The following is a 7579-nucleotide window of genomic DNA, read 5'->3' as shown; positions in this document are numbered from 1 at the left end:
AATGTCTAACCAGATGAATTCATTTCTTAAAAATAAACAACGAAAGAGTTGAATATGAAGTTTAGAGACCCTACCTGAAACTATGCTTTTTCTTATCATGACCTTGCTGCCAGAATAAAACCCAAATAAATCTATTAATCAACAAGAAGATCTCGGCAGAGACTGAGGTCTGCCTATGCCATCAGGTTCTGCGGGATTTAATTCTTCTAAGGGAATTTTCCCTAATCACTACCATGCCTCGTTATCAATTCCCAGCAAACCAATGCAGTACAGTTCTCCTGAGGTGGCAAATCCATAACCGCTGCCTCCCTTTCCCAACCGGCCTCGGAAGGAAGAGGCCAAGGGTCTGGGCTGTCCCACCGTCTGCTCCGAAACCTGCAAGCAGAAAGGAAAAGAAGAATGTCCCCCATATCATCCCTCGCCAGGACCAGGCATGGGACTGAGCAGTAGCCAAAGCAACCTGCAGCAGAAAAAATGATTCCTAGATCCTTTGGGAGCAAAGAAGATGAGGGAAGTGAAACTGCTAACCTCACGCTTCAAAGGCAAGTCTGGAAATGGAAACAGGTCAAGCTCTTTTGCTGCCACAGCAACCGGAAAGAGATTTGGCTGTAGCTAGCAGAAATGGCAGGAGCGGGACTAAATAAAGATACTCCTCTTGCAAACACACACCCCTTCCCCGTGGGTTACTGCCTCGGAGCTGCAACTGCAACGACCTTCCAGCTTCAGGATGCCTCATTTCTAAACTCTGCCACACGCTATTTGCTTGCTAAGGGTGCAAAAAATATCCTTTTGCACAGTCAGATCGGCAGACTCCAAGCCGCAGGTGCTGATTTTAAAGTTTTGCCTCTTTATTCTTTCAGCCCTACAGGATCGCTAAAGACCCGTCTGAAATTGGAGCACAATTACAACGTTTTGACACGCTGCTTGCCCCATCCCAAGTCACTGAATTACAGAAAGATCCTAACAATGCAGCAGTCAATGCATTTATGATTTTTTTTTTCCATGTACTGCTTGCTTGTTTCACACAACTGTTTTATTGCTTGCTCATTTGGCCATTTAAAGACGTTGCCGTTCACAAAAAGGAAAGCACATAAGGCAACAGAAATTAGGGAGGACTGTCTATTCTGTTCAGAATACACAGGGAACGATCCTCAAAGCCAAAACCAATAATTAAAGGCCAACATGAAAGGTTTCTCTCAAATCTTGGGGTCGCATATGACCCCAAGAATCTGTTTTTTCCTTACAGCACGTGGCTTTCTTCATAGAAGCAGCAAATCCCTGTTTTTCCCTTTCCCTTTTGCCCAGGTCATGTTAAAGCAGCCAAAAAACAAAGCAAAAGCAGCGGATGCAGCCAGGGGATGCTCTGGCATCTGGAAGCTCAGAGTTTGGTGATGCAGGGAGGCAGTGGCTCAGTGCAGTTTTTTTCCCCTGTAAAACAAACCTTCCCCAGCACTCAGGGGAATCGGTGAAATGTATTCCTGCAGTATCAGCCTCCCAGAAGATGTACACACTCAACGTCATCTCACGCAGGCAACCTGAGTTAAAAAGCAATGACTGGTTTCAAGTTCAGGGTTTCCACACGCAAGTGGGACTCAAGGTCAGAAGAAACACTTGGCTTCTAACCTCCAGAAAAGAAGTTTATCCAATAAAAGTTGCCAATGTTTCTAAATCTCAAGGACAAGCAACCATTTTGGGTATTTTCCAACCAAGATGCATTTGGAAAAAACACTTTACATGTGCAGCATATTTTTCAGCAACACATCAAGCCTGAAACTTCTTGAAATATTTGAAAATTAGGAAATGATGGCACGTAAAAGCTTATAGATTCCTATTGCTAAATGAAGTTTGTTTCAAACACACAGAACTCTTATTTATTAAGATGACGGCAGTTCAACCACAAGCTCACGATGGCTTGATCCAAATGTTTACAACCAACAGTCTACACCCTTTTTTAAGCGAGGTATTAGAACATCACCTCAACCACGCTGCACAACACAATGCCAGGTCACCAATAACGCACAAATTTACCAAAACTTATCCGAGCAACAGCTATCAGTGTTGTGTTGATAATGACGGCTGTGCTTTTACCTCCAACGGATGCTCAAGACAGCAGGTGGGATAAAGGCAGACCTACCAAGGTGATCGCACACTTCCGCCCAGTAATTCTGCTGTGCAAAATTAAAGATGAACTGCTGTTCTACCTGTAGTTCCTTGAGCAATATTATAAAACGAGACGGAGGAAGGGAAGGCAGCCATCCTGTGGCATAGAGAAAAAAGCACCCAGATTCAAGCTCTCGTTGTAGCTAATGCTGTGCAAGCTCCCGGTTCATTCCTTGAACAAAGCTGTATCCTTTTCCTCCTGTAATTTGATGGATTAAAAGTTGCCATGCACATCAGGTAAGCTGAAACAGATGAATGTTGAGAACCTCATCCAGTTTAAACACTTGGGGCTGGCAGCAAAATAAAACCAAGGATCGCGTTCTGCCAGGCTATAATAGAAAACTCAGGCAAAATAGATTGCTGGAATGAAAAACCAGACTCTTGGGCTGCAACAAAGCACTGGTGGTTTTAATACTCTGAATTTTTGTTCTGATTAAAGACTCGCATCTAGAGAGGTGTTCCTCCTTGAGCCACAGGACTATTTGCTATTTTCATATCTACTGATGAAAACTAATTGCAAGCACAGCCACGAATCGTCTTCATTTTATGTGCAGCTCAAATTGGGATCTGAAGACTATGCTAAAAGTATTTTTAATCAAGCCCTTCTTTCCCTCTCCTCCAGATTACCTGGAACAAAACATGGTTTTATTTATTCCTGGAGCATAACCAACAGATATCCAGGTGTAGCCTCAAACACCTCCCAGAATAGCAACCCCAGCACCACCCTTTATAAACTCCCTTTTTTCTCAACCTATTTTAATCACAATATCCATCGGGGGTCATTTGCAAAGTAAAGGGTGCAAGAAGTTAGCTCAACAAAACTCTATGTGAGATCTTGTGGAAGGGGAGGGTGATTTTATTTTACAAAATATTTAAATAAGCTGGTTCTGGCTGCTCATACCCAAGTATATCCAAGTGATCCAGCCAGGATAGCTTAGGTACAGCACAGAGGACGAAAGGACAAAGGCTGCCAAGTCCTCGCTACGATTCCTGGGTTGTTCTTCATTTAGAAGGACAGACTATCTTTGGACAGGTCTTTTATACCCTCCAGCTCCTATGGTGAGATGCTTTGGCCTCAGAGTTTTGCTTCTTTCAGCTTCCATGAAGTTTAGGCAGATCTGCTGCCTATTGTCTGCATTTCCTCATTTTGAGTTTCTTGAAGTTCTTCCTGTCGGGCTAACAGGAAAAGGAATGACACAGGCTCCGAGCCACAACTGCATTGACTTTGTCCTATTATTGAGGTGTAGGGTCTTCTGCTCGCATGACTTGCCCCAAACATGCCATCTCTTTCCATCAATCTGTGATCTTCAATCCTAATCCCAGCGCAAGGCCATACCACGTGGCATATACAACGTTACTACTAGCAATGTAATTTCTATTTCAAGCACTATTTTTTGGAAATACAAACTAAGTAACTACAGGATATAAAGCTAACAAATGTAGTGTGGCTTTTGGTTCCCATCTTTTCAAAGTAACATACCAGTGGTGAATAGCTAAGGTGTGTGTACGCCTCCTCTTTACTGCGTTTTAAGGCTTTCTAAAGATTATATCAGTATTATTTTCCCTCCTACCGAGTTTTTCAACATCCAGAAGAGCAGGTTTCAATATCTCCCTTTCCATTTACCATTTCTGTAAGACTTCTGAAGGACATTTAGGTCAAGGGCTGAAGCCAAAGCGCGGCTAGCTCTTGAGAGAGAGAACAAGACAAGTCAATACTGACTTTGACTCCAGTCTTCAAAGCTTCATTTTTTTCATACCAGCCAGACAAGATAAGTTTGTAACTCATGTAATTAGTCCCTTACAAAATTTTGGATAAGGAAGATGCTAACATGTCACCGAGAAAAAGGTTTAAAACCTGTTTGTTCATCCAGCTGCATTCAGCCTCTCCAGATCACACAGCTCCCTTCCGCGGCAGGCTGCCCGCGCCTGAAAACTACCTGGGAGAGAAAGCAGCTGCGCCTGGGTCCCCAACACCTGAACAACAACCCTGCCCAGGGCCAAGGGCAGCTGGGAGAGGCCAGAGGATCTGGCCAAGGATGCCAAACACAACCCGCAGGCCACCGGGCCAAGAGCCTTTCAAATATCTGATGTCTCTAAAGCAGCGTTTCTAGGAGGATGGTCATTCTCACATCCAGCCGTGAGAGCTTTTGGCTTTAGAACAGGTTTGTTTCTCCATCCTGCTTCTGGAAGGCTTTTGTTTTCAAACCTCTTTGTAGCAATCATGTATTTCAAACATTTCTACAAGCACGCAATTGATCGTCAGCACTTCCCATGATTAGTGAAACAGGAACGGGATTGTAATCCATGAGATAGCATCCCAGAGCGGAGAATAAAATAAACATTTTCCCCAGAAATGTCTATATCACAGATTCTACACCACTAAAATCGAGTGTTCCTTGGGTTGTTTGTTTTTTAAAAAAATGTAAAAGCAAAATAAAGAAAGGAATTTTGGAAAATGAGAATCATAGAACAGCCCAGGTTGGAAGGGATCTGCAAAGATCGTCTGGTCCAACCTCTCGTGGGAAAGGGAGCCAAGATGAGATGATCCAGCACCCTCTCCAGCCACATCTTGAAACCTTCCAATGACAGGGACATGACCATGTCCCCGGGGAGGTTGTTCCAGCGACTGACTATTGTCACTGTAAAAAATGTCTTTCCTACATCAAGATGAAACCTCTCCTGGCAAAACATGTACCCATTGCCCACTGTCTTCTCCATGTAGCTCCTTGTGAAGAGAAACCCTCTGTCCTCTTTGTAGCTGGAAAACCATGATGAGGTCCCTGCTGAGCCTCCACTTCTTCAGGGAGAAGAGACCTGACCCTTTCAGCCTTTCCACATATGGCAGGTTCTCCAGCCCTTCGACCGTCTGCTTTGGGGCCTCTCCAGCCTCTCCACATCTTTCTTGACTTGTGGGGACCAGGACTGGACACAGCGCCCTAGAAGCGTCCTGACAAGTGCCGAGTAGAGTGGAATGATCCTATCTCTCTTGCTCGCTGCTAGTAATGCCCCTGCAGATGCAGCCCAGGATGCGATTTGGCTTCAGGTTTGCTCTCACACGTGACACAAAGGGGTTCAGGATATTTGGGGTTTCTGCTGTATTTTTTTTTAAATACATGTAAAAACTCTGAACCTCTCCAAACAAAAAAACCCTCTACTGTGACCAGTACACTGGGAAAATTATAGCTCCAGACAACAGCATAAATGCTGAGCGTGTAAGAAGTAAAGATATATTTAGGTTTCCAGATTGTTTCTATCTGCTTAACCTCCAGAGTCTGATGAAAACACTGAAAACATTTAAATGTGGACAGGAAGATTTCCAGCGAGAACAAACCACACACCACCTATATTGGATATTTCTGAGCCTTCTAAAGCTTACAAACACCTAGAAATAGCTCCTTCCTTTCCCTTAACCAACATAAAATTTTAGATGTTTAAAGTCTCAGCCCATCACGAGGCAGCAAAAAACACAAACAAATTGCTTTTTTTTTTTTGAGCTGTTAAGCCATCAACGAGACTCTTTTGTAGTCGCTGCTTGAGAAATGCCCCTGTTGAGAAACCCTCAATAGAAATACTCCGCTTGAGAAAGCAAACAGAACAGCGCAACCCCGGTACCAGCTCCTGCTAGCCGCCTGCTTACCTTTCATAATCATTTCCCCGTGCAAATGAAATCCTCCAGAGTGAAAAAGGTGACAGAAGTTAAAAATCTTTTCTACAAGTAGGTGGAAAAGGAGCATGTGACAAAAGCAGCGCCTAAATAAATGCATATGCTCTCGTGTTTAAGCAAGAGATAACCCAGATCTACTTCAAATGACACACAGCTTAACAGGAGCAAAAAACCTCTGCAGGGAGAGATGTATCGAAGACATCCAACGCCAGAGCATGCTACAGGCTCTTTGCATGCTTTCACAACAGTAATTATTTATAAAAACAGGATTAAAAGGAGACAGCATGCTTTATGGAGAGTCTAGGGCATTGAATGGTGCAAGGAAAATGAAGGAATGCCTCCTGGGAACTCTGGAAGAGAACTGAGAGGTAAGAAAACAAACCTGGTTGGAAGATATGGAAGGAGGGGGTAAAAATATTCCTCTCTATCTCAACGGCTATGTACAGACTGCTGCTGGAGCTCTATAAATAGGACACTAACAGGTGTCAGACGAGGAGAAAACTCCAGCAATCGGCTCAAATGGGATTTTTCCATCAGGTAGTTTTTTTAGCAAGATTGACAGTCAGCTTTGGGTTTGTTAAGGCTGGACTTAAGTGCTAAAGTTGAGCTGAACGGGGGTAGTTTGTCCCTGGGGCTGCAGCGTCCACCCCATCGCAGGTGGCAGAGGGCAGGATTCCATGTCGGGACATGATCCATAGCCAAAAGTGGGATCGTTACAACTGTGCCAGGAAGATGCACTAGTAGTTCGCTCAAGCCAATGATTAAAATTCAGGAACGTGAAGATAATCAACTCTTGTGTTACCAAAAAAGGCCCTTATCTCAGAAAGAAAAAAACAAGTTTGAGAATTTTCCCGAAAACAGGAAGCGTAGAGCCACTTAGCAAATTCACAGCGGTCTTGCACGAGGCTCGAAGGTGTCCTTGCTGCAGATCCGAATTGCAACAGGTTTCACAGGGATGGAAACACAGACCCTGGTCTGAAAGCCCATTCTCAGCCGTTGCTGGTGCTCCAGCCATGCCAAACACAGGCTCCTACCCCCAAGGCAGTGAGGGACTTCACATCCCCCACCAAGGGATCTGAGTGGTGGGGATAGGGGCAGCCGGGGCAGAAAAAGATGCCCTGGGTACCCCCTGGGTACCCCCCTCCTGGGTGACAGCACCACGTGGCCCTTGAGAGCAAGAGGTGCTATAGAGTCAAGGAAGGGGGGATACCCCAAACCAGCTGGCAGTAACCCCCCCCACCCCATCACAGAACCATGGGGTGCCCCACATCCCTCCCAGTATTGCAGAACCATCAGGATGGGGATGATCTCCCCAACCCTCCGATTGTGGGTTAACCCTGGCCTCCTGCCCCTAATATCCTGGGGCTGTTGGGGTGGGGTGACCCCCCCCACATACCCACACTGCCAAGAGGAAGGTGGAAAAAAGGAAAAACCACCACTCCCAGGGCACAGGACTGGGCCGATGTCTCATGCACGGGCCCTCGGGTAGCCAGGACCTCCCCATCCCAGGATCACCCCTCCCAGGGCTGTGGCCCCACCCCCAAAAACCTGACGGGGGAAGTGTGTCACCGTGGGTCAGCCCAGGCCCATCCGGGATCACCGAGATGGGGCTGACCTCCACCAGGGAACGTGGGGTACCCTGTCCCCCCCCACCCCTCGTGTCCATAGGGATCAGCCGCCCGTGTGGGGCATCCATGCACCCCCCCACCCCCAAAGCGGGGTATCCGTCCCCTCAGGGCCGCAGGTTGCCCCCCC

This window comes from Egretta garzetta, unplaced genomic scaffold (genome assembly GCF_000687185.1).
Source record: "Egretta garzetta isolate BGI_Z169 unplaced genomic scaffold, ASM68718v1 scaffold733, whole genome shotgun sequence".
NCBI lineage: Eukaryota > Metazoa > Chordata > Aves > Pelecaniformes > Ardeidae > Egretta > Egretta garzetta.
Note: the sequence above shows the minus strand (reverse complement) of the source record.